Below are 27,745 nucleotides of genomic sequence, written 5' to 3'. Positions count from 1 at the left end.
TGTACCATATCTACTCAGTGATCATTTACTCAGTGAACCTGCTGGATGCGCAGGTTCAGATCTTTGTGTCTCTGGCCCTGCACTTAATCCAGGTTTGGTCTCTAGGGAGAAGCAGACAAAATAAAATGGTGCTTACAGTACAACATGATAAGTTACAAGCAAGGCAGTCCAAGAAACTCATATTATTTGAACACTTTCTTCCAGGTGGGCAGTTTATAATTGTTATTTCATGTAATGAACACTAGAACTCTAGGTTGCAAATATTATTTTTACTTTTTTGATATGGAAACTAAGCCTCAAGGAATTGTGTATTATGGAGGATTCAGCAAGAAACTCAACTGCCAATACGTTCAAAATAGTGTAATTCAAATAAGGGTTAAGAAAAAAATGATTTTTCAAAAGTGTGAGTAGTTTGGTGAACCACAGAGTTGGTATAGCAAGTAAACCGGAACTAGTAAGAAGAAAGCTGACACTACTTCTAAGCCTAGGGAGACAGTGTGAGGAAGACCTTACAGGTACCCAGAGGGAAAGATTCATACAGAGAAGGTCACCTTGAGAGCAATGATATTTGTCTGAAGGTCACAGAGAACTCAGCTGACCCCACAGAGAGGAAACCGGGGGGAATATGGCTTGTTTGCACACTCTTTCCTCCCTCCAATTTCTTGCCAGTGTCTCGCATTGGATGAAGCCCATCCAAATCTAAAGCACAAAGGAGCCCCTCGATTTGGTAGTTAGAAGCCCTTGTCCTCCAGGGTGGGGAGTGGACCTGGAGGGGCAAACATAAAACATATATTTGCAGAAAGCCGTACAGTAGTTTCAGATGTATTCTAGAACTTTCCTGGCTTACCTTTACCTTAAGCATCACGAGGATAATACATTTGCTCTTGGTTCCCAGCAGCTGCAGTTTGCCACATTACCTGGCATTGTACGCCATTGTTTCACCCTAGTCTTTCCCTTGAGTCAGCGCTATGTTGTATTCTCCTTTCTGCTCATCATTTCACAATGGCTCACTACCTTTTAAAAATATCTAACTTAGGTGTACGGCCATGCAGCCCTGAACAAGCCTGATCCTGTCTGATCTCGGAAGCTAAGCAGGGTCAGGCCTGGTTAATACTTGGATGGGAGACCACCTAGGGAGACCAGGTGCTGTAAGCGTAAAAAATTTAAAAAAATAAGGAATTGTAAGCTGACAAGGTCTTTACCATCTATGAGGTCAACCAAGAGTTGCCTCACCTTAAAATATATGTATATATTGCTTAGGTGAGCAGGTGAGCAGAACTGGTACAACTTCTCTATCTGTCCAAATGTGTTTGTTTATCCAATGAATTAATTAGCAATTCCATATTCTTTGGAAACTCACTTATTATTCTGGGATTTTTTTCTGCCATTTGGGAACATGGGCTTCAAATGGCAATAAGATGACTTTATGTCCTATTTGACTTATGCTGTTTGTGATGTCAGTAGTAAAATACTGAGTTATCAGTATATAGAACCTTATGCTCTTTTGAAGATTGCAACATTTTTCATAGCATTGATTTCTAATAACCACCTTGCAAGCTTGGCAAGTCATATATGCCTTCTAATGTTTTATATTTGCCCAAATTGGCATTCTTATTCAAATATCAAGCATTTGATACAGTTCAACAACCATCAATAAAACATCTACTATGTACCAGGCTCAATTCTAGACATGAATACTTAGGGTACATCAGTCGGGGGAGGGGGGAATATAAAGATCTCTGTTCTTGTTAAGTGAGGGAAAATGGAAGTAGATAATACACAGAAGGGAAAATAAATTGTAGAGTATGGTTGAGTGAGATAAGTGCTATACAAAAAGAAAAACTGGAACTGGGTAAAGGAGAATTGTGGTAAAGATAAAGTACGAAATTTGAACAAGTTGCTTAGGGAGGACCTAAGTGATACTTAAGCAAAGACCAAAAAGAGGTGAAGAAGTGAGCTCCATAGATATTGGAGAAGATGGCTCTAAGCAGAGAGAATGGGCAGGAACATGCCTGGTTCATTAATGGAGTACCAAAGAGTCCTGTGTGAGTGGAAGGGAAATAGTAGAGGGAGAACATTGGAATTAAAAATAAGGAAGATAAGACACGATGACGGTATAAAAGCTTTTGGGTCCTTGGAAGGACTGTGGTTTCTACCGTAAGTGATATGGGCAGCCGTGATGAGTTTTAATCAGAGAGGTTCCTGATTTGACTTATCTTTTTAAGTAGGTATTATCGTTTTGTTGAGAACAGATGATAGCAGGAAAAAGATCAAAAGTGGAAGACATATTAAATAATAAAGTATATATTATTTTAAAAAATATATTTTTAAAAGTAGAGGAATCAAGATTAGACACCATCACGTGTACACTCAGGGAGCTTATGTTGTAACAGGGAAGACAGTCCAAAAGTATCCAGTTTCCTGTGCTACGTAATACCATTCAGTTTAATATGGTCATTATTCACGTGCAGTTTTACTGCACCACTTGACATTCCAAAAACATGCCAAATCTATACTTTAAAACTAGGCTAATTTGGTCATACTCTTCTTACCTGAAATACCTTTGCCTCACCCCATCCTTCTTTTCCACCAGAGAACATCATGTCTATTATTATACTGTAATCTTATTCTTTCTCAAACTCCCCAGACAGTATATTTTTCCTGCTGGCATCATAGCTCTTGTACCATATCCATGTGAGCTGTGCATGTGAGGGTCTTCATTAGTACTCTGAGAGCTTCTGAAAGACAAAGCCTCTTGATTCATCACCTTTATGCCCTGCAATCTAGCTCAGGGCAACTGAATTTATGCTTATAATGGTGACAGGGTGAGGGTTTTGGGGAGTTAAAAGTGAATTAAATGACTAAGGGATGTGTTGAGGAAACAAGAAGGAACACGTAAAACAATCAGAGAGCAGAAGACACTATGTAATCAAGTGCTGAAATGCTGTAAACTGTGACTCTATGGGGAGGAGACCTTGTATTCTGGGAGCTTTACATGAGGCCATCGTGCTTTGGGATTGGCTAGGTTCTTGGAGCTCATCAGGCACAACCTTTTGCATTTACTATGTCTGTAGCAATAGTAAAGGATCAGATCTGGGTATCCAGATGACAAGAAATCACCATCACTCTGTAGAGGAAGAGTTTTTCTCAAGTTCGAGACTGCCTTGTTGAGACGGTCTCTTCCATCCCCTGAAAGATCTGGCTCTGATCCTGATTTGCTTCCCTCTGTGGCCTGTCAGCTTGGGTTTGGACAGTGTTCTGTCTGGGTCAAAGAATTCAGCTGTGACTTTGATTAAGTGGAGGGCTTCCCAGAAACAAGCAGGACAAGATCTCTGGTTTTCGTTGTTCCCTGGGAAGCCTGGATGTTGACTTAAGACAGCAAAGAAACCATTCACCTTCTTTTACTAGGTTTGCCAAGAATTTTGAAATCATTTAAAGTATCTAGACATCATTCTTAAATTTTATTTAATAGTAAATTTAGTCGGTAAGATTAAGGCCCTTGCACTATGGGCAAACAGCATCATGTACTTCAACACAATCAAATCTTATGCAATTACTACTAATGCTTTATGGTGTTAGTACTCAAGGTGATCAAGATATAATTCTTCAAAAGCTATTAAGCTAAAATTTCTTTTACCTGGAAATGGTTGGGACTAGGTGTGTTCATACAGTCTCTCTAACTATATTCTATATCATCAATCAATCCATCTCACTTTTTATAAAATCACTGAAGCAGGTTATAATAGAAGGAAAGGAGATTTGAAGTTGAAAATTGTAAATTTAGTACCAACCCTATCCAAAAATAGCTCAGTGACTTTAATCGAAGTGTTTTATTTCAGTGCCTTCTACTTTGAAATGGAAAGATTACTTATGATTATTTGACCTGTCCTCTGGGAGAATCAAGTAAGCTAATGAGTTAGAAAATACTTTATACACTATAATGTGATAAAAGTCCATTGGTTATTGTTTTGACTCTTGTACATTTTCCTTTGTCTCTGTGAACAGTATAGTCAGATGGTCAGCTACTACACTGCTGTTGGGGTTATAGCATAGGAAGAAAATTTAAAAAACACACATGGGACTCTTCCTGTGGCTGATTCATAAAGATGGCTTTATGTAGAAAAAAATTCTCTCTCTCTCTCTCTCTCTCTCTCTCTCTCTCTCTCTCACACACACACACACACACACACACACGACTGCTTGCAACAATACTTCCTTCAGGTTTATCATGAATTATAGATATCCTTATCCTTCTAACAGACTCTAGTGACAATTTTGAGAAGAAAGACCTGTTTCTTTAGGATTCTAAGATAAATTAGTTATTCTGGGATTAGACAACAACCCCAGGATATGGCTTCTACATGTTAAAGTGACTCCTGGTCTTTAATTTTATTTAAATCAGCAAACCTTATGTTAGTAGTCAAGGTCAGCAGACATTAAATATAGGTCTACATTGTGTGCCTGCAATATTTTATTCATGTGTGAGTTGTATAACGGATTTTATGTTTCTATTCCTCACACATTACAAGATATCAATCTTGTCAGTAGATTCTGTGACCTGAGAACTCTTAAAATAATGCAATCAACATTTATTATATTTTTATTATGTCACTTAGTAGGCTAATATCTTGCAAACATCATCTCTTTAATCTTCCCATCAGCACTTTCGCATAGGTAGTTTCTCATTTTTTTGGTGGGGAGCATTTGAGAAAACTGAAGCTTAGAAAGGAATGCCACTTGTACAAAGTCATCTGGTTTGTAAGTAAGGGAGCCTGAATTTTAGGGTTCTCTGACTCCAATACCTACACTTTAAATTATAAGACCTCACTGTCTCCCAAATGAAAGAGAGGTAATGTATATCACCAATGTTAGTAGCCACTGTGTGCCTTGGTTTAGAAATACCTGTGATCAAATTTCCCATCATTAACAATTGACCCAAACCATGACACATCTATAGTGAGAGTAGGAGAAAGTATTTTCTATTTTTACCATGATTCCTCTTCAAAGGATCCTTTGCTTTTCTCCTGTTCCTATGGAACCTCGCTGATGTTCTATAAGTATAATCATCTGGGCACTAAGTAAGGGCCAAAGGTTTTGGTTCCATAATAACTTCTAGACTTATATAGACAGAGTCACACAATTGATTGTACTCCTGAGAAGGACTGAGTTTAAAGGATGCTTAGAGTAGAAAAGCAAACAAATAAGCAATATAACAACTACCAATAAATGATTGTAGGTATTCCTTATTGTCTTTAAAGCTTTATCAGTGTTTCTCTTCAAGTCAACCGTTTATTAATTTATTGCATATATGTTGGGCATTAAGTCTGACAGACCCTATCCTAGAACCAGGCAATACGACACATAACCAGATGTGCATGACCCCTGCCCCTCCTGGAGTAAGCACTCTAATGTTGAAAACAGGCAATAACAATAAGCCAAATAAGTGATTGTGATTGTGACAAGTGCCGCAAAGAAGATGCCAACATAATGTATTAGTTTCCTACGGCTGCCGTAACAAAATACCACCATCTAGATGGCTTAAAATAACAGAAATTTATTTTCTCATAGTTCTGGAGGCTAGAAGTCTGAAGCCAGGGTGTAGGCAGGGCCATGCTCTCTCTGATTGTTCTGAGGACAAATCCTTTCTCGCCTCCTCTGGTTCTACTGCTTCATGGCCATCCTCGGTGTTCCTTGGCTTGTAGATGCATCACTCCAGCCACATGGCTTTCTCCTCCCTGTGTGTCTTCACATAATCTTTTCTCCGTGACTGTCTCTCTCTGTCCAGATTTCCCCTTTTTGCAAGGATATTAGTCATTTCATATTAGGGCCCACTCTACTGACCTCATTTGAAATTGATTACCTCTGTAAAGTCTCTATTTTCCAAGTAAGAGTCTCCCATAGTTTCCGTTCCTATTTCTAAGAAGCCATTTCCATACTCCTAAAGGTCTCATTCTTGAATGTAGTATATGTGACATAAAAATATCAATAACACATGAAAATAACTACTACTAAAAGGTGCTTATAATGAGTTAAACACAATGCATTGTCTCATTTAATTAGTAAATCTAGCAAAAAAAAAAAAAAAAGATGGTACTCTATCCAGGAGTCTCTAGATGATTCTAATTATTACTAGAATTTCTATTTATATGTTTTTGCCTGCTTCTCTAAGTTTTGGTATCTCAATCTTTTAAAGCCAAGTTTAACGCTAAACTTCTGAGCGATTTTATTTCATTCATTAAGTAAATAATATCAATATGTAGAAAGGATAAAAGTAACTGTAGAAATTAATTTCTGATCAAGTTTGATTGTCTGTTAAAATAATTACCAAACTCTACAAAGCAATATAAAAATTAATCTCTAAAAGTGATCCGAGAATAAATGTTTCCACTTTTTTTAATGGCTATTACAGGTAGTCTTTTTATTTATTTATTTATTTATTTGTTTGTTTGTTTGTTTGTTTGTTTGTTTTCAGGATAAGGTATTGTTAGATATCTTAACTGAAAAGTCTAATTTAACTTTTCCCAAAATAAGTTTTGGGGAGCAAATACAAATATAAATGTTCTGGATAAAGGGAACCTTGGTCCACTTTCTCACTACATGTCATATGCCTCCCTCACCTGGGAAAAATATAGAGTTTGTTAGCGTGTAAACGGCTCTGAGAAGTCCTGCAAGGAGTCTGCTTTACTTTCACACATAGTCTCGAAATGTTTCTCATCACAGACATCCTCTTTAGATCAGACTTATTGCATTGTGAACAAAAATGCTCTCATTTTATTTCTTGCTTATGTGTTTAGGAAGATAAAGTGAGCCTGACATTTCCAGAGGCAGAAGTGTAAATTCACAGGTAAACTCCCAACTCCCACTTGGTGGCCAGTTGGAATGTCTCTTTTCTCACACCTCGGCTTTTCAATTTCGTAGTAACAAAAAGTCCTTGCAGTAGACCTTGAATTTCTCATAGCATCTGTCTAACCTTGGAGATATTAACATAGCTTTTGTTTGCACCCAAGAGATATTTCTGGAACATCCTCCGTTTTCTATGTCACTTTCTCTTTCATTCTCCTTTTCCTTTACTCTCTGGTTATTTCCATTTTTTTCTTTTGTCTTCCTCTCTTAATGTAGCTTCACTGCGAGGTCTATGTCCCTTTAGTTCACTGTGCAATGAGTAGCTTACTTTCACCGAAGATGTAATTTTGAAGCCTTGATTTAAAATAGGCACTGCAGATGTTTTTCACTAAGTGAGCCCTTTAAAGCATCTCCTTGGGTGCACAAGGTTCTCTGCTTTTGTGTTTACCACTGGAATAGAGTTAGCATCCAAATTAATGTGCAGCTATGACTACACTGGAACAAAGCAGGGATTGTGTGATGACTCATTGGATAAGCTGCTTTTACTTCCTTTTAACAATTCACATGTGTGTGTTGGGTTACAGGAGGATATACACAAATATTCCAAGCAGAAACCCACTCACATATAGCACCACTTTGGGTAGAGTTTCAGCACTGTTATCACGCACAGACAAAATAAAACTCTGTATCTAATGATACCTGACATTCAGGCTTTATCTGGGACCACCATACGTTTTATATTGTATGGATTACATGTATTACATTATTTATTATAAAACCATGCTAGCGTTACTAGTGCATCCTTTACACAAAATAAATTAAATGTGTCTAGCGTTAGCTTGTGTCTGAAAAAGGGAAGGACAATTAGAAAGTTCCCAAATTAAGACTCTAATAATACAGCAGTAATCAACGCTAGTTGAGGGTTTTCTTGAAACAAAATGACCTGCCTTTATGTATAATTAGTGCCTGTAAGGGAATGGTATAAAATGTGAATTTTACCAGTGGTGTTGCATTTTGTCTTTTTTTTTTAAGTGGGAAACCAGTTGGTCAAGAGAGTTATAGGAAAAGATTCATAGTAAATAACATTATAACTCTTCACAGGTGAAAGATAAACAGAATCTCAGCTAACAAACATGTGCTTGTTTTCCCCAACTATAAACATAGCACACTGAGCACTTATCAAATCAATCTTACGGTGCACGTATATACACATACATTTATACACCTACTAAAATACAAAACGTGTACACATCTATGATGACAACTTGCTAAATAATTAAATAATTTATCTCAGACAATCCTCATACCTTAGGGTTGTTGACTCTCCCCACTGTTACAGGGACCCCAATGTTTTTCCTTGAGTTTGCCTGCTTGCATGCAATGGCCCAAAGAAATGCACAAGCAAGAGTTTGCAGTGTAGAAAGAAAAATGGTTTAATATTGAATTGACTCATCCAGAGAATGGGAGCTAATGCTAAAGACCTGCCTTCTTGATGCATATGGACTACAGATTAGATAGGGCAAAGTCATGAGACGCTGTGGTTTAGGGCTTCGAGACTGTGCTAGGAGCTGATTGATCCAAGGTGAGGTAAGGATGATGAATCATTTCTTCAGATATTGAGGACAGGTCTGAGGTCTTTTCCCACATTCCTTCATCTAGGCTTATTAGAAAGTAGCCAGGGGGTTGTTCCATCTTAGGGCTCAGGATCTGAAACATAACTTAGGTCAAGATGTTATGTTTAGCCTGCCAAAGGTCTGTGCCTTGTGACCATTAATCAGACCCATGCTACTGTCTTCTGCTGCCTCGGCATTGCTGATGATCTGGGGGGAAATGGCTAAGTCTCTGGGGGAGGTGGGAAGGGAAAGAGAGAGAGAGAGGTGATTTCTAGAGCTAGGAGTTAAAACCAAATTTAATCGGTCATAAGGACCCTTGGTTTGACCACCTCCCAAATATTTATACATCAAAACTCTCGTATGTTATAATAATCGATCCCCTAGGCGGAGTTTTAAAATAATATGGAAAGAACTGTCTTCCAAGTGACTGACAAATGAGCTAGTTAACAGGCTCCATAAACTCTTTCAATCTACCAGGGTCCTGCCTAGAGTTTTCTATATCCCAGAATAATAAGTCTCAATATTATTTATTCTTAAGACCTTATTTTCACACTTACAAACAGATGTAAATGTACGTAAGTTCGTGGCACTGCATACACATTAGTCTTTGTAGCTATGATGGATTAAAATGTTTTACGGCAAAGTTATTTTATAAAAGTCAAGGGTTAGAATTGTTCATGCAAGTATTAAAAGGGAAAAACTGAAGTAAATATGAGACCCATAACTGGATGACTCCAGTTATGCCCCACGTGAGGCAAAGTGAAGGTGGTGTCTTTTAATTAAAATGGAACCACTGTGTCATGGCAGTACTGATTTGATTTTGCTTACCTGCACTGCTCAGAAATTATAGATTTAAGAGTTAGAATTAACAGAATATTAAAGCTTCTTCTTCATTCTGAGTTATGTAAAGGATTCCGTGTTCCATTTCTCTTTCAGCCCTGACTTCTCAGCTGGTGTGAAGCCTTTTAAGTTCTGTTTTACACCACATGAATCAGTGCCATTAATTAGCAAAGCAGATTGTGATCGTTAACTCTGATAGAGGTTTCTCTTCCGCATCTGACTCTTCACAGAGCAGGAGGGTTTGACTGAGTGAAAGGCGTGGAACCTTGTCCTTTGTGCTTCCAGCTTTGATTAATGTGAAGGAAGGTCCATACATACTGTGGAGATTTCCAGGGTCCTTACCTTGTACTCAATATAACCAATCCACACAGATGTGAACTGGGTTTATTGACTTGAAGCATCAGAAGATTTGAATCCAAACTGGAGCAAAACACGTTAGTCACCCCCAATCCATGTCTGCTTCTTCAGCCCCTCTACATCCCTACCCGGAAAACTTTTTCTCTCCCCTCTTTATCACATGAATCTAATCTAAATGGCTTTCCCCCCAATTGTAGTCTTTTGATGAACTCGCATATCTTGTCATTGTCCCTCTAACTAGCTCTTCAAACACTGCTTAGTCCCCATTTGATTTTGCTAAGAGCCTTCGAAAACCCCTGCCCCCCAGCGAAACAAGCTTTCTCTGTTTTGTTCTCTGTTTTGTTTCCTAATTTCAAATCTCCTTTCCTTGGAAAAGCATATTATGGGTAAGTGGGCTTGAAGTGAAATGGTCCCCATCTCCAGAAACTGCCCTTTTCTACCCTGAATTAATCTGAATTTGATCAGGGCTCCAGTATTAAACTTCACCCTGTCTTGTTGTTCACGCCTTTATTTTGCCTGTACTGCTTTCCTGCCACCTTTCCAGAGCCCTTTTTGTCATAGAATATCACCACTAGTAATCTCTATGAGTAAACATGTCCAAAACTAGAAAATGGAGAATTCTCCTGGCCCGCCTTCTCCTGGTGCCTTTTAAAAAGTTTTCCTTGGTGCCTTGTATTCGTGACTAATTTTCACGTTGACACATTTATCCAAACATAGCATCACATGTTTACAAACATCCTAGCTGGAATTAATTAAATCAAGGGGGTATAAAAATAACTATTAATTATTATCTTCATCCTATTATTTTGGGAATATGCAAATGAGCAATATTTTCCATTCGGTGTCTTTACTAATGCACAGTGCTATCACTCGCTACATCTGCTACAATGTTATGGAGAAAAATGGTTGAAACAGAGCCTATGTACAGCAGTTTTTCCTGCTAGGGGAGCAATTTGCAGAGTTTTAGGCCGTATACTGGGTGAAAAGCTCTAGGTCTTCTGGCAAATGGCCAGGGATGATTAGGTCAGTGGTTGGTATTATTGATGGATGTATAGTGGGAGTGGTTTAATTATACTCTGGGGTTCCCCTGGTGGAATGCCTCTTCATTTGATTCATGTGGAATTAGTGGTCTCTGGTCCAAGGGGTCATAATGCAGAGATAGGATATATAGGAGGCATTCAGTGAGCCTAGGATGCTGCTATGTGACCTTATGTCATAGATACGTTATAGCAATAACTGACCCTTTTGACTGTGACCCATAATAAAAGTACATTTACAGCTCAACCCAGTCATAAATAAACAAACAAATATATAATATAACAAAACAATTTCCAGTGTATAATACACTCTGCTATTTTCTGCTCTATTTTCTTATATTTTATTTAATGCAGGTCATGATCCATAAATTGATTTCATGGCCAACTAGTGATCATTACCCAGTTTGAAAACTATTTTGTTTTAGGGTTGCAATGTTGCTACGTATTCAAATCATGTTCATACGTATTATCCTGTTTGATCATCACAGCTGTCTGACATAATGAAAGATCTTTTTAAAAAATTTTGTATTACTGTTCTAAGAATAAAAGTACACATATCTGAAGCATACATGTCCATGACACTTCACAAATTGAACACACTTACGTAACCAGCTCCCACAATAGGAAGCTGACAAATGCCCACATCAAGAACGATCACTACCCTGACTTCTAAGGATCTAGATTAATTGTGGCAAGTTAGGTTACATTTACATTGTTCGTGTACTTTATATAAATCATATGATACTCTTTTATATGTAGCTTTTTTGTTCACTTTATATTTGTGAGATTCATTCCTATCATTGTGAGACTATAGATTACTCATTCTCATTTCCATATAGTATGCCTTTGGATGTATACACTAGCTTATCCATTCGTTGTCAGTGGTCTTAGGTTTGGCCTATAAGAACTGAATAGTGATGCTATAAACATTCTGTGAGCCTTTGGGAAATACATGTACACATTCGTATTGGTGGTAGATACCTAGGACTGGAATTGTTGGGTCATGGGGCATGACTCTGTTTAGCTTTATTAAAGACAACTAGTTTTCCATTTTATGATCCCTTCAGCAGTGGGATGGCTTTAATTCTTATTCATTGTTTACAAAGGAAAAACAAGGCTCAGGACTGAAGCAGGTTACCAAAGTCACAGAGCTAATGTATTATAGAATTAGAGCTAACATTAGATTGCAGAGTCCATAGTCAGTGGTTTTCGTTCATTTGCTTGTTTTTCCTCTCTATTCTCTATTGATACTTATAAAGATCTTTAAAACGCTTTGTCCTTTATCTGTCTTCTCCAGGCCCCCTTAAACACACAGACACACACATATATATAGACACCCTGCCCCCCATGTAGATACACATATAGATTTCCACAACACACATATGCAGACACAAACAAACATAAAGGTATACACACAGACACACAGAGATACACAGAGGAATACACAGGCCCAGATACATATAGATATATGTTTACATAAAAACACATATAGCTATTGTCATAAAAGTACATGCAGACACTTACACAAATACACACGGACCCATACAGAGACACACATCAAGATATATACACAAATACAATAATACACCTGGTTATATCCCATATTTTTTTTCATACTTTTGCCAACAATAGAATAAATTCCTTAAGCTAATATTTGTATGATGCACAATTTCTCAGTAAATACCAGTGTATATATTTAATTTAAGGGTGATTTTATTTTTATAATTTTAAGATTTCTGGAAAAATACAGTTATATTCTACTTTGGTAACATGCCCTGAGCTTAATGACCAGATGGATGTTAATTTTACATTCTTTGTGCAGCATCTACTGGAGGTACACATGTCCACTTAATTTGGGGATCTTCTTTCCCCCAGAAAAATTTCTCTTTAGGTTCTGCTGAATTATTGAGTGACAATACTTTTATCAGTGATTGAAATGTAGACTCTATAATTCCAGGAAATAAGTAGAAAAAAATATCCTATTTTATGTAACAAATCACTACAATTATTTTATCTTAAAGCAACATATATTTATCTCAGTTTCTGGGAAGAGAATTCTGGATTTAGCTTCAATGGGTCCTCAGCTCAAGGTTTCAAAAGACTGAAATCAAGATATTGGCCGGGCTCTAGGCAGAACTCAGGGTTCTTTTCTAAACTTACGTAATTACTGACAGAATTCAATTCCTTATAACTTAGGACCGAAGTCCTGGCTTTCTTGGTGGCTGTCCGCTGGGCCAGATGCTTAGTTCCTAGGGGCCACTTGCAGTTCCTTGCCACATGGCACTCTCACAACAACATGGAAGCTTAGTTCTTCAGAGCCAATGCTACAGTGTCCTAAGTCAGATCTTATAAAACATTGTATCCTCCCTATGTCTTTGCTATACAATGTATCCCAATGAAAAGAGTGACTATTGCAACACCTTTGTCATTTTCTCAATAGAAAAATAGAAGCAAGTCATAGGTCTCACTCATATTCCGAGGTTGGAGAGAATATACAATGGTGTGGCTCAAGGTCATCTTAGAATTGTACCTACCACAGTTGAGAAATTATTTGATGTGGTATTTCTAGTCAGGTACCAATCAATGCTGTTACACTATTATAAATCAGTTTCTATTCATAGAATATGTTGACTCCAGCAGCAACTTACATTCCAATTCATACAAAAAAAATTATTGAATTTCAAAATATACATACACATACATAGATACAAATATGTACGTATAATTCTTTTTAATCTTACATCTTACCATTGGACCGGAACCAGCCATAGTTTAATCTATACACTAGATACCTTGCCAACAAATGTCTTTATAGTGTAGATATTTTACAACCCAGTGATTTCTTTAAGAGGGAGTTTATATTGCCTTACGCTCACCTCCAATATGAATAAGAAGAGATTCAGAACATCAAAGGAGGTGGTGACTCCTTTTGAAATGCAGCACACTTTGTTCTAAACTCTCTGAAAGACAGCTAATTCTTATTAAAAATCAAACCTTCATAATAATGTGAAACTATCATTCTCTCTGCGCTGTATTATAAAATTTGGTTCAAAATAGATCTGAAACTTTTCATGGGTATAAATGTTCTTGCACATGACATGGTGGGTTGGGTATGGATAAGATTCACAGTGCTTTCTGGGAAACATGCCAAGCAGTGACCTAAGGGGACCACCATAAGGACTTTTCCTGCTTAGCTTCCTGACAAATGGCATGCCTGCTTAATCAAGACTGGATGCAATATAGTTGTCGCCCTTTAACAAAACTATAGTGGAAGACGAAAGGCAGAAGAGATAGGTGGTGGACGTGATGAGAGAGATAATGGAGCTTGTAGATGAGGTGAGATGGCAAATGAAAATGCCTCATCCAAAAAGGCTAAGAGTAAGTTGGGAGTTACATCCTAATTCATGAAAATGATCATAGTAAAGACCATCAAAGCCTTTCTTTTTGAGCGGTGCTTCGACGTACAACCATCTCATCTTTAGATTTGGTCAGCCTGGACAAGAAACTTGGCTCTGCTACTTAACAGCTTTGACCAAATTACTTAACCTTATTAAGCAACCATTTCCTCATCATCAAAGGGTTGTAAATGACATACCTTACATAAAGAGTTTGCCATAGTACTTGGCCCTAATAAACACAACAACAAAACAAGGACATAAGCAGAACTTGTGGCTGCAATGATGACAAAACTCTGGCAGGTTTCTTCAAGTAGCTCATTATCTAATGAGAGAAAGGGTGCAACCCAGGCAAAAGCCTAGTTACAGAGCAATCTGCTAACACCTAGAATGGTGACAAGAAGTCTCAGCCTTCGAGAGAGGTCAGAAATAATCGAGCAGGTGCTTCCTTGCTCCCCCACTTACCCTGGACCTGACAGGAGCAATTTCTATATCTCTTTCTCTAATTCTATACCAAAAATTATTAGAATCCATTTTTCTTTAATCTTTCTACCAAAGAAAGATGGTGAAAGGGAAGCAAAGGCGAAGAGTTTGCAGCTGGGATGTTTTTGAGCTAATGAAGGTCAAACGGACTAAGGCCCTGGAGAAGAGACAACAAAACTAGGACTTGAAATGACTTCTGGTAAAATAATGGTCAGATGGTTAGTTTTTTTGTTTATTTGTTTTTTGTTTTTTTTTGTTTGTTTGATTTTTTTAATCAGTTTTCCAGACAATAAAAAGATAATGGCCATAAGTAAGAAGTTAAATAATCGGAACTATGAATATGATCCATTGTCCATTTACACTCATTCATGAATATTTAAAGTACTGAGTTCTTAGTGAAACTACAGTTTTTATGGAATTTTTTTTCTGGTCTTAAGAGACAAAGTGTTAGGGAAAAAATATCTTCTCTTCTTCTGTTTTCCATCTCTCCTCTTCACCCTCAGCAATGGTTTTAGAATTGTAATTTAACGATGAGGAAAGAGACAAAACCTTCATCCATATTACAGTACCAACTGCTCTGTCTTCCTCTGTAACTCTGGACAGAACGTAGACTATGTGGCAATATTTTCAAGTCAGTTGGAATGGGGTCATATGAGTTGGAACAAAAGATCTCTAGTTAGGGTTAGGTTTATTCATGTGACTTAAGCAATTAATAATTATTTTTATTAATTAATAATGTTTTTAAATTGCATTTCTCTTAGCTTGACAGTTTTAAAGGCCACCAAGAGCCTATATTTATTACTAAGATTAAATTGGGATAGACATGCAGGTTGGCTATTTTTCAGTATTTTAACCAGTCAAGTCAACTGACTGTTCTTTATTACATAGCACTGGATGTTTCAAACACTCCCATAAAAACAGTCAAGAAAGGGAAAATATGGGGCATACAGTAAAAATGAACAACCAAACAGAAAGGCCAAAAGAACAGTGTGACCCCTGCATTTGGAAAAATAATATTATAAATTCTTTGTGATCTAATATTTTATAAAAAAGGTGAGAACACTGGAAGACTTATAGAGGCTAACAAGTAGTAGTCTACTGAAATGGGAAGAATCTCTTTCAATGTCTTGTTTTTCACCAAAAGTATTCACTGTTTTGTATTTTCCTAACCTCTGTGTCTTATCATGTATACACTCCTTCCAAACTTTACATATACAAATACATCGCTATTTGATCTCATTCTCCCAGATCCTATAAATCGTTCAGCACTGAGCTATATTTTTTCTGGAGCATATAACGACAAATTGCCACTAATTTTCAAATAATTCTTGAATGTATCCTTTTTTCATGAGCCCTTTTAGAAATAATAGATATTTTTAAAATATTTAAACATTGAGAATTGTTGCTGTTTAAAAAATAATATTTATGTATCTATTTGGAAACCTTGTTCTCAAGTTAATAGTTTAACTGCCATTCTCTTCATTATCAATTATTAGCAAAATGTGAAGCATAGCCAAACAGAAATCGGGTTAAAATGTGAACTTTGAAATTTGAGAGATTTATACTTGGAGTTTCAAACTGTGTACCCCACAATTTTGAAAATCAGTAAAATTATTATAACCATTATATTGATCTAATACAAACTGTAGATATAATCATAAGGCAATTTCTTTTTTTCTCTCCCATTTAAAATTTATTCACTGAGACTAGTTTTACTTCTGCCCCTAGATGACAGTTAACTATATTTATGTAATACAAGGCACTGTGGTAAGTAATTTAAATATGCATAATATGTATTATTCAAAACTTCGAACTTATATTAAGATTCCTGCCTTCCCCAACACAGGCTCAATTATGGGTGGGAAACCTGAAGTCACGGACTAGGACATGGACATGGCTGGTGTCTTTTATGTATTGTCACCTAGTCTTCCCTCCCTCATCTTCTCCCATATATCTACTCCTAGTTCTGATTCTTCTTTGTTTGATCATGGTTAGGGAAAATAGGTTAAGAGGTGGAAAGAATAACTCTTACTTGCCTGGCACTGTCTTAAGTTGACATCAGTATCTCTGAATTTGCTAAAAATTTGAAATTGACTTTCTTTGGTGGATTTCACGTGTATGTGTTCTTTGGTGATTCACTCCTCTTCTCTCACTGGATTTGCCATGCTGAAAGCGATGCTATCTTCCTTAACACATCATTTACTCTTTCCTTAGCCCCTGGGCATCCAAAAGTTCTTTTAGATTCCCCTTAGTAAGCTGTTCACTTCTGGAGGCAATCCTCTAGTACAGGATTGAATGATCTTCAGGGCTCTCCATGACCTCATATGTGTGATCAACATCTGGTGTTTTGCCCTTGAGATTATTCAGGTGGTATTTATACACCATCTTCCTTTTCTACTCTAGTCTGCCATCAGAGCCCTATCTTGTCTTGTGTTTAAGGGCAGGCATCATTCTGCAATCTTTTCCTTGGAGTGAGTGATGCTAAGTCATAGCCCACAGACAATTCACTCAAAAATCTTCCTCTAATGATCTTGAAGCCCCTCTGTCCTAAGATGAGGGTTAAGATGTAAAATCACACACCACTTCTCTTAGGAGTAGTGTTCCTAAGATAACTACCTCCAAAGAAATCTTCTTCATGAGCTTTCTCTGTTTCATTGATGTATATGTTGTATGTAAGTGATTATGAGCTGCGCAAATACTTAGGACTTCTTCCATTGTAAATATGAACCTTCTTTGGAATGTCTCATCTACAATATCTTGGTTCCTTGGCCAAAACCTCAATTTTAGTATTCTTTCATTCATACAATAACACAAAGAGGTATAGTTTAGGTAGTGATTTTATGAAGATATAAAAGTGTTCTTTATTTTTTTTAATCATTACTTATTTGACTTATATGCCAAACATTATTCTAGGCTAAGGAAATAAGATAGTGAACACGCTATATAACGTCCCTCTACTCATGAAGCTTATATTTTTCTGAAAGCAGGAATACAATTTTAAAAAGGAAAAATAGTGTAATTTCAGACAAAAGAGATGAGTCACAGTGTGCAGGTGAGTAGGGAGACCTTTTAGAGAAGTTTCTAAAGGAAAATCTGTGAGAAAGTGACATTTGTACAAGAGTTGTTAAAATTAATTGAGAATGATTGAATCTACATTGTAGAATAAAAATTCATAGATTTTAATATACATAAGCACATCTGGAGAACTATGAATAATACACAGGGGAAAGTTTTATATACATTACTGGTTCTTTCTCCCTAAGACTTATCTCTTCTAGGGAATATTTCCTGTTCTGATCCAGTCAGGTTCCCTATCTTCCTCTTCAGTGGGTCCCACCCATCTCTGGCCTACACTGGGATGTTTGTGACCTTGTATCAAGGCTCTTATTACATTTGTAGATTATTCTTAGTCTCTGCTAATGAGATCGCTGAGTTCGTTTTCAGTATCACATCTTAATCACTTGATTTCTGCAGACGTTTTCTTTCTCCAAATAAACTCTTCAAAATGCCTGCTGCTCTGTGCTCATTAACCTGGGAACTGCTTCTCTAACTCCAATTTAAAAATTATCTTCAAAGGCTGAGACTCTGTCTTGATCAGGATTCTCCAAATAGTAATAAAGGAAGAAGGACTTTAGAATCTCGAGTGTGAAAAAAATTCAGTGACCGAATTTCCATCTGCAAGTGGATTTCTTCTTTATGTAGAAGTACAGACTTTATTCTCTTACAATGTAGCATAATTAAGATCTATCCCATCTCCCTGTCTGCCCAATTCCCACTTAATCAGTTCATGCTCAATAAGGTTTAGGTTACTTAAAGATAACAAAATAATTAGTTAATGAGTAAATGAATGAGCAAAGAGATGCATATTTATCAACTAAGAAGTGCTTTTTTTTTTCTTGTACTCTTACTACTTTTAATCTACAATTGATTTAATATAGGCTTCATGATGAAGCCCTCATGTAAACATATCCAACATTAGAGTGGTACTACATGTCAGCATAAACATCAACATTTTTCCATTTGTTGGTGATATTAGGTTGATGATCCATATTTCTGTAGAACTGCCACTTTGATGGGGTACACTAAAATCTTTTAGATGCACCAGTGGTCTTAACCCAGAGCCAGAGAGCAGCCATTCCTCTCTTCGCCCTTGCCAAATTTCATATTGCCAGGGAGTGTATTTTCCTGATATATTTTAAGCTTGCTTGAATAAAGCTGTTTCTGTATACCATAGGTTTTGAAATAGCAAATCCTGAAATTTATTTTGCTCTTAAAGGACAAAAGAATAAATTATATACCATAATTGATAAATTAAAAAAAAACAGTTGCAGGTAAATGGAGTTTTTGACGTTGAAGTCAATTTGGAAAAAAATGAACTTATTTAAAAATAAGCTTGACAGGCACTTCCCAGAAGAAATACTGTGCCCACAATACTGTGTTCCCATTAGAAGAAGCGCCTAATATCAGGGAATAATGATAAAGATCTCATGCGTGTTTGTTCCTCTCACAGAGTTCAAGAACATTATCACTGGCTGTCAGCCACACTCTCATTAAATGGCTGTTCAATGTGAAAATTTGGCCTTCATCAAGGGACTTCACTTTACAAACTATAGCATGTTGAATCTCTTGTCTCTATCTTCAGTGAACTGCTCAGAAAACTTTGTCTCAATTCTCCATCAGACTTTCAACCTAACAAGAGAGATAAATCATATTTGACTTGAAATCATTTCTGCAAAAGACATAACTAAAAGGTATTAATTTGATTAAGTCAATCTCTTTGTGTATTGACAAGAGGTCCCTGAAGTAGAGAGACGATCTAAAAACTATAGATCTATGGAGATTTAGGTATAGAATGCATGCAGGCCACTGAGATGGTGATTGTTGTATAATTAGGCTCTGAAACTTTGTTAGACCTGTTTTCAGAGAGTTTTAGTCACCTTGACCTGAAGAAAATGCAGAAATCTCTGACATTTCAGGGTATAACCCGAATGGTATACCATGCCAAGGATATAACCAAATCATTTAGGTTTTGCTTGGATGCTCCAGGAAACTACACTGGAATGGAAAATAATTGGAACGACCTTGTTTTAAAATAAGATCGACCCTTGAAGTTAAAGGAGGCACAACGAGTGGTAGGAACGAGGGCAAGGGCCAGACTAACAGGATACTATTCTCAAAGGTCTAAGAATAGCTAGGTGGAGATGATTCCTTGACACAAATACTCTCACAGGTATAGGGAGCATGGCAGTGGGGAGTTCAGGACAGCTGCATTGGTGGCAAACGGCAGTGTTTTGATTTCTCTTATCATCATCCCCTTATGTATCCCCAAGCAAATATTCTTTATTCTATCTCCAGAATGAATCCTTAGTTTTCTAATTCTCTCTATTCCCGCTGCTGACACTCAAGATCAAGCCATTTCATGCATGCACTATTAGCCTACTATTGATCCCTTCAATCAGTTCTCACACATACCCAGAGTGACAGTTTAAGAGTCTAAATCACTATATATTTCTCCAATATGAAACCCTGCTAGAGCTTGCTATGGCATATACAGTGTGAAACAAAGAAATTGCTTTCCCTGGCCCATCAGGCCTAACTCTCTGCAGTGGTTTGAATGGTGACTCCCTAAAAGATATGTCCACACACTAACCCCTAGAACTGTGGATATGACCTTATTTGGAAAAATGACCTTTACATATGTAATTAGGTTAATATGTAATTGAGGTGAGATTATCCTGAATTATCCAGATGGGCCTAAATATAATGTGTCCTTATACGAGATATCCATGGGAGAGACACATGAGGAAGAGAATATCATGTGAAAGTTGTGGCAGAGGTTGGAGTTACACAGGCACAAACCAAGGAGAACTTGGAGCTACCAGAGATGGAGGAGGCAAGGAATAATTCTCCCCTAATCTCTTTGGAGAGTCCTACTGGCATCTGTATTTCAGACTTCTAGCCTCTATAACTGGGAGATAATAAATTTTTATTGTTTTAAGCCATCAAATTTGTGATCATTGTTATGGAAACCAAAGGAAACTAATACAATTCTCCATTCACATCTCCTAGTCTTCTGTTCGCCTACTTTATTCCTGCTAAACTAGCCTATTTTTCCCCCTTACCAATTTTTAAGTATAACATGCTTCTTGTCTTGGTCTGTTCAGCCTGTCATAACAAAATATCACAGGCTGGGTAGCTTATAAGCAACAGAAATTTATTCCTCATAGTACTAGAAGCTAGAAGTCAGAGATCAGATGTCAGCATGGTCTGTTGTGCACCCTCTTTCAGGTTGTTGAGTCTTCATTGTAGGAGCTACATATCTTTATGGATCCTATTAAGGCACTAATGCCATTTGTGAGGGTTCCACACGCGTGATCTCATCACCTCCCAAAGGCCCCCACCTCCTAACACCAACACATTAGGCATTTGGATGAATTTTGGGGGTGGTGAGGAACAAACATTTACACTATAGCACTTCCTCAAACTTGGATACTTTGCATTAGCTGCTCTTTCTTCCTGGAATATTTTTCTCCCAGATCTTTTTATGTCTGAGTTCTTGTTATTCTTGAAGTTAAATGTCTTTTTTTCACAGACGTTTTTGTAGACCTAATCAATACAATATTTTCTCTCAGTCATTCCCTGTGTCATCGCTTTTTTATTTTCATTTAAATACTTATGTCTACCTTATCTTTTCTGATTTTTTTTATTATCTGTGTAACTCCTAAACGAAAAGCTTCATAAAGTGAGTTTTCTTCACTGTCTGACTCACTGCAGAATTCTGAGTGTCTAGAATAGTCCCTGATATTTAGTAAGCACGCCAGAGGGGGTTAAGGTGGTAATGTCAGATATCTAGAAATTTAGGGAACAAGCCAGGTCCTTAGTCATACAAGGCCTAGAATATTGGATATAATGACAAAAAATTATACTCATGAGAGAGGACAGAAATCCCATAAGAGATTACAAATAAATAGGAAGGTATGGTCTTGGGACCAAACTGGTAACATTTCCTAAAGTAGTACAGAGGATAGAGTATAAGCTATTGGAACATAAGATCAGAGCTAAATTCGAAGCAATGATATCATGAGGCTGAGTGTGAGAGTTAGGCTAGAGAAGAAGGCCAGGATTTGTTCTGCCTATAAGTATAGGTCCATCAAATGAAGAGAAGGACTAACAACATTGGGAACAAGTCAGGTATAGATAATATGAGACAAAGCCTACAATTCCCAAATTCTTTGACAAAGAGAATACTTGGCTTTATTATAATCTATACATAATAGTTTTCTAGTGAACTAGATCTAGGGGACTAGATTCCAATAGGGCCCACTGTAAATTAGGTTTAAGTTTGAATACAATAACTTTAAATGATTCTATATGTTCTCAATGGTGCTGCAATATTGCAGTCTAGAAGAAGCCATATCCCATAGTAGGCTGACATTGTGCTCATCATCTAGCTGGGTAGGAAAACATTTCTGATGATGCCATTATTCAGCCTTTTATATCCTATCCACCTGACAGGCAATTTAAGAAGCTTAAAGAAGACATACTAGTCCAAATAAGAAATTAAGGACTGCATATCATCTGAAGATGATAAATACATTTGAGAATAAAGTAAACCAGGGACTATCTATTAAGTGACCAGGAGGTCTTGGGAGCCATTGTGTTAGAACCACCATCTTAGTGAATTTTCCACAGGTTGGGGAGTGCACTTATGTAGTATCCTCAGGGGGTGGGTTGTGACTTTCTCATAACATTAGCTTAATGAAAGCAGCCAGAGACCTGTGGAAATCCTACCTTGAAGCTGGTAGCCATTTTAGAGTTTCCAGAGATAGGGTCTGTTTAGATATTCTCTCATGGGGTGGAGCTCGTCTCATAGAAGTTATTTCAGCATTTTTCATCCTCTCTGACTTTCTCACAGGTTCTTTGTTGTTATTGTTAGCTGTGTATTTTGAAAATGAAAAACAATCGATTGGAGGAAAAGGCCTACTGTATGTTTGTTTCCGTGGGCGTAAATGTGGAATAAATATATATAATGCATGGCAGCTGATATTTTGTGTCATTTATCTTCACTTGAGAGGAGAGATGGGATAAGTCACTCATGGCTGTGCCAGTCCTGATTCATTCTTCATCACTACACTCATGAAGATAAATGCCACATTTACACAGACCACAGCCATCATGTGTTCTTTCAGACCAGAAATTTAAATCAGTTAGAGCAGGAGGTCAACCTGGTGCTGTTATTTGAAAATCAAGGACACTTTGTACATAGCATCTCCTACTCCCACACATCCTAATTTCTAATGTTAAACTAGAGTACTACTAGCAACTAAAGAGGTATTTAAGTAGCATATATATATTTCCATCCATGTCTATACTTTAGATATTCCCTTCAATTCAAAAAGTTTTATTTCCTGCATATGCCCAGCACAGTGTTCTGCAGTGGCAATGTACTGATTAATAGGATATGGTCTCGGTTCTCCAAAGGTGATAAGCGGCATAATGAAGAGAATACTATGGAAAAAATGATAAGCAGGTGGTCAATTCTCTCTGTAGACAAAGGAGCAAGTCAGAATAGAGCCACGGAGAAGTAATAATATTTTAGTAACTATATTAAGAGAAAACATCATAGACACCTGAGCGTCCCATGATATGCAAATGACTGTACCATTGGATTTTAAGGCTGTGGCTAAACAAGTGGGTGACTCTTCTGCTCTGTGCTTGTGGGCCCTGCTACAAGTAATTAATAGACAAGACCCCTTTACAACCCAGTACAAAATGTACTTATTCTGGTTTTATTTTTAATTACCCTTCCACTAATTAAATTTTTGAAGTTATAAGACTTTCTATTGAAATAAAATATTAACTCTTTTTCCTTTGGTTGGTACATAAAACTTACATAACTGGAAGTAAACTGAAATGATTTTCATAAATTCCAGAAATTTGATCAGCATACTAAACATTCCTAGCTTGTTATTTTGAAAACTTTTATGTTAAACCGTATAAATTGTTGATATCAACAGTTTTCGACCTTGGAAATAGCAATTTGATAAGGTTTGCTCTACTTATACTGATTTAATGACTCAAATTCAGGTTTGTGTTCAATTGTTTTTTCTTTTCTTTATATAACCAAATAAGCTGTTTAATTCCCTTCTTCAAAAACATTTATTGAACACATACTACGTAGCAGTCACTGGGCTGTACCTGCAGATAAGTTGGAATAGTGCCTGTTTGGATAAGGCATGTAGTCTAAATGATACAGAAAGACACATGAATAGATAAGTACAATGTGGAGGACTAACACAATAGTTGATAATTGTTCAATAATTTTTTAAAATTCTTCCCATATGGAAGTAATAATGTGGTATGTTCGAAGAAGCACATAGAAAAAGCAAGTTCCTTCTAATATGGAGAACCTTGGAAGGATTCATAGCATAAGTACCTCCTTCCCTCCCTTAACATGTTCACATTAAGGGAGCATATTTTGGGCCAAGCACTAGCCTAGGGCTCCAAAGATTTAGCTTCATATACTAACAGTTACCGTATGAGGTTATTAGGGTGTTTTTTTTTTTCTTTTAACATGATCACATTATTTAACTTCCTTATACTTTAACATTTTTATCTGCACAATGGAGAAATAATCTCTTCTGCCTACTTCCCATAATCGTGAAACTCAGGATAATATATATGAGATGTTTTTTTCATTTGTGATATGTAATTTTTAACAGAAGAGACCATTCTTATCACCAGCTTACTTATTACCTATCTTGTGTTTATGGTGATGTGTAAAAGATCAAGGTAGTTTATCACCTTGGTTTATATTTCCCCAGGTCCGGGCATGATCATGTATTGAGGGATGAGTAGTATTTGGCACCAGATAATCATTTTCTAAAAGTGGGTGAATTGTTTACCCACTCCCCAAGTATTTAGAGCAATGCTTAAAAAACAATGAATGAAACTCCCTCAGATAATAATAATCATTCCTATTTTCTGAGAGCTTATGATATGCCAGGATTAACAGTTTATGGGCATCACCCCATTTCATGTTCAGAATAACCCTCTGAGGTTGGCTCTATTATTATCACACGCACTTTATAGATGAGAGAATTAAGCCTAAAAAGATCATAGAACTTGCCCAAGTCACAAAATTACTACATCTAATGACAGAACTTACCAACTTAACAACTGTACCCTATCACATGCGCTGATCTAGGATTCAGCATCATCTCCATCTTTGTACTCCCCTTTTCTCCCCATTTTCTCCAGAAAAGCCTTCAGAGTCTCTCAATTTCTCTAGGCTTTCATTTCCTCATCTCTAAAATTGGACCACTGATGGACTCCATCGTTAAACTCCAAGTTTATATAAACTCTATGTCCTAGGACCTCATATTGTTGGAGGAGACAGAAAACACATACATACTTACATCATATGTACACACATATGTATTATCTCTTGTTATGAGAAGTGCTATAAAGACAAATAAAGCAGAATAAAGGGATAGAGAATTGTGGGGGTTAGAGGCAGTTATATTTTAGGCAGTATAGCTGAGGAAAACCTCTCGGAGGCAGAGAAGGGGCAAAATCTACAAATATTTGGATGAAAAGTGGTACCATCATCATGTGCATCCATAGCTATAGCTCTATCTGGATGAAGAACATTCCAAGCAGAAGAAATAGCAAATGCAAGTTTCCTGAGGAGCAGTGTGCTTGGTATATTGGAGAAACAGCAAGGAACCAGTGTGGCCACAGTGGAGTGAGTAGAGTGATAGCAGTAGCAGGATAAGATCAGAGAAGTAGGGAGGGATGCGGAACAAAAATATAAATGGCCTCTTAGGCCACCGGAAGCAGTTTGATATTATTCTGAGTGCTATGGGAAGCCATTGAACATTGAACAGAAGACTGAAGGTAATCTGACTTTTATTTTGATAGGATCTCTCAGCTGTGTGGAGAAAATACTGAAGAAGGGCAATAAGAAAAGCAAAGGTGAGGAGAAGTGATGTGACTCTTGATATACAGGATTTTCAAATATAGGCAATAGGATATAATGGTGATAAGATATAGAGGGTAATAGGATGCAAAAGTGAGGATGAGACCAAAAAATTAAATTTTAAGGGGAGTTTGGCCTGAGCTACTAAGAGGATGGTCCCTGGACCATGCTTGGAACATGGTAGGAACCTAAAATGCTTTGTTGAATGAATTAATGCATGCATGAATGAATGGAGTTACTATTCGAAAGTCTTTGTGAGGAATGGAGGTTGAGTTCAAATTAAGAGTTTCATTTTGGATAGATTGATTTCCTATGCATCCAACTGGAGGTCTTGAATTAGCAGGTATGTATACAAGTCTGCATTGCTGGCTGGAGATATATGTTTGATAGTCATTGTAGATGGTGCTTAAAGCCACTGTGGGATCATTTAAAGAGTGAGTATAGATGAAGAGGTACACTAACAAGGTGCTTCTTGAGGTTTAGTGGACCAAGAGTTAAGGCCAAGAGTTAAGAACTAGTGATGGAGGCTGAGCATAGTGACCAATGAGGTAGGTGAAGAATCGGGTGAGTGGTTTTCTAGGAGCCAAGTGCAGGGAGGACAGAGTGGTTACTGTGTCTAAGGCTGCTAATTTTTGCCCAAAATGAGAATTGGGTACCTGATTTAGCAATCGACATAATTTTTTACCTCCCACCTCTTCTTTATCCCCACTACATATATTTATTGTTATCCATTGCCTTTCTCACACATTACTATAAATCCCAGGCACATTAACTTATAACTCATATAAGTCATCTTTTATGTGTCCTACTGAAGGATAGTTAATCTTAAAACTATGAGATTTGGGGAAACTTTCTATAAGATTGAAAGATTAACACAGTTTTTAAAATAGATGATGGAAAATCCATTGATCACCTCAGATGTAAACTTTAATTATATTCAGTTTTACTTATATAATAATAATAATATTCATTAGTGGCATATTGCTTTGTGGTTTGAAAAGCTCAAAACCATCTAACACAGTAAAATGCTCAGCTTCAAAATTTACACCGTCAGACTATTCCACCTGCTAACACTTTTCTGAAGAGTCAACCACAGACCCACACTTCACTCCTCTTCGTTCCTTCAAGATTTTAACACCTGCCTCACTGTTATTCTCGCTAATCCCACTCTTCATATAATTCTTGGTAATTTCAATAGCCACGTCCGTCCCTCAATCCCAATTGCTAATAGCATGGGCTTTTTCCATCTGGTCTTGCTCAAGATTTCCTCTTTGTACAGTTTGCACCACCTGTATGTCTAAACTTTGGCTCTAAAGATCTGTATCTGTTGGAATTAGAGATTGTTTAGTTTATTTAATTATACTTTGCCAAATGCCAACTCTATCTCTTCATGTTTCTTTGGTTCAAGTACTATATGGCCCTCAATCCTAGATTCTAAATTTTAATTTGCCATTGCCACAGGAGTGTTAGGAATGGGGTGCATTAGGATGAGGGATGGGTAGGATGTGGAAATGTTAGTATCTTGTTTGAGGATGTAGGGGGAAAAAAAACAATTGGAATTTGCAGCAGACTCATGTCAAACTCTTAACATCCCACTTGACTTTTATAATTCAGAGTGTGCTGTTTAAATGTTTCTTATCCATATTCAAAATATATTATCTCATTTGATCTTAAGAAGTAGTTTTGATCAAGTCACTGGAACAGAGAGAAAATGGGAATTGCTTAAGGTCATGCATCTAGTAAATCAGAACTAATTGTAGACTATGGATCTTCTGACACCAAATGCATTTTTTTATTGGCATTAAACAATGCATTGTTCCAAATGGCCAGTGGTTAAAATAGCTGCCTTGGTTTTTTTTTTTTTGTTAAATACAGTGATGATTAATAAATATTAAGTGTTGTCTGTGAGTGGTATGATAGCAACAGATCAATCATGAAATACAACTTTGTTTTTTTTTCTTTTTTTTAGGTTGTCAAACACATTCCCTGTTTACAGCATGGAGACCACAGTGGAGAGCTAGGTGGGTGATGATTCATGATAAATCTTTCCCACAATATGCTGAATACCACAATAGCAGCTAATGTGAAGTGGTTCGTTATATACTGTCAAATCCAATAACAGCAATGACTGGCTTTGCTAGCACGAGCAACTCGTGGGAAGCCTAGCCACTCCAAACCACTACTGAATTTCAAAAA

The 27,745-nt window shown here is 37.0% G+C and overlaps 1 protein-coding gene and 1 pseudogene across 3 annotated transcripts in view; both read left to right on the top strand.

Moving 5' to 3' along the window:
* The window catches only part of LRRC4C (leucine rich repeat containing 4C), a 173,190-nt gene that overhangs the window by 123,203 nt on the left and 22,242 nt on the right, over window positions 1-27,745 (top strand). For 2 of the 3 annotated variants that reach the window (XM_039867325.1, XM_039867317.1), the window contains one exon: window positions 27,519-27,570. The exons of the other annotated variant lie outside the window; for it this stretch is intronic. The gene's annotated coding sequence lies outside the window, so the exon portion shown is untranslated. The remainder of the gene's footprint in view (window positions 1-27,518; window positions 27,571-27,745) is intronic. 3 annotated transcript variants of the gene reach the window in all.
* LOC120610128 (uncharacterized) lies at window positions 1,037-1,155 on the top strand (annotated as a pseudogene).

Source organism: Pteropus medius, unplaced genomic scaffold, assembly GCF_902729225.1.
Source record: "Pteropus medius unplaced genomic scaffold, Ma_sr-lr_union100, whole genome shotgun sequence".
NCBI lineage: Eukaryota > Metazoa > Chordata > Mammalia > Chiroptera > Pteropodidae > Pteropus > Pteropus medius.
This window is presented reverse-complemented; position numbering and strand designations above follow the sequence as displayed.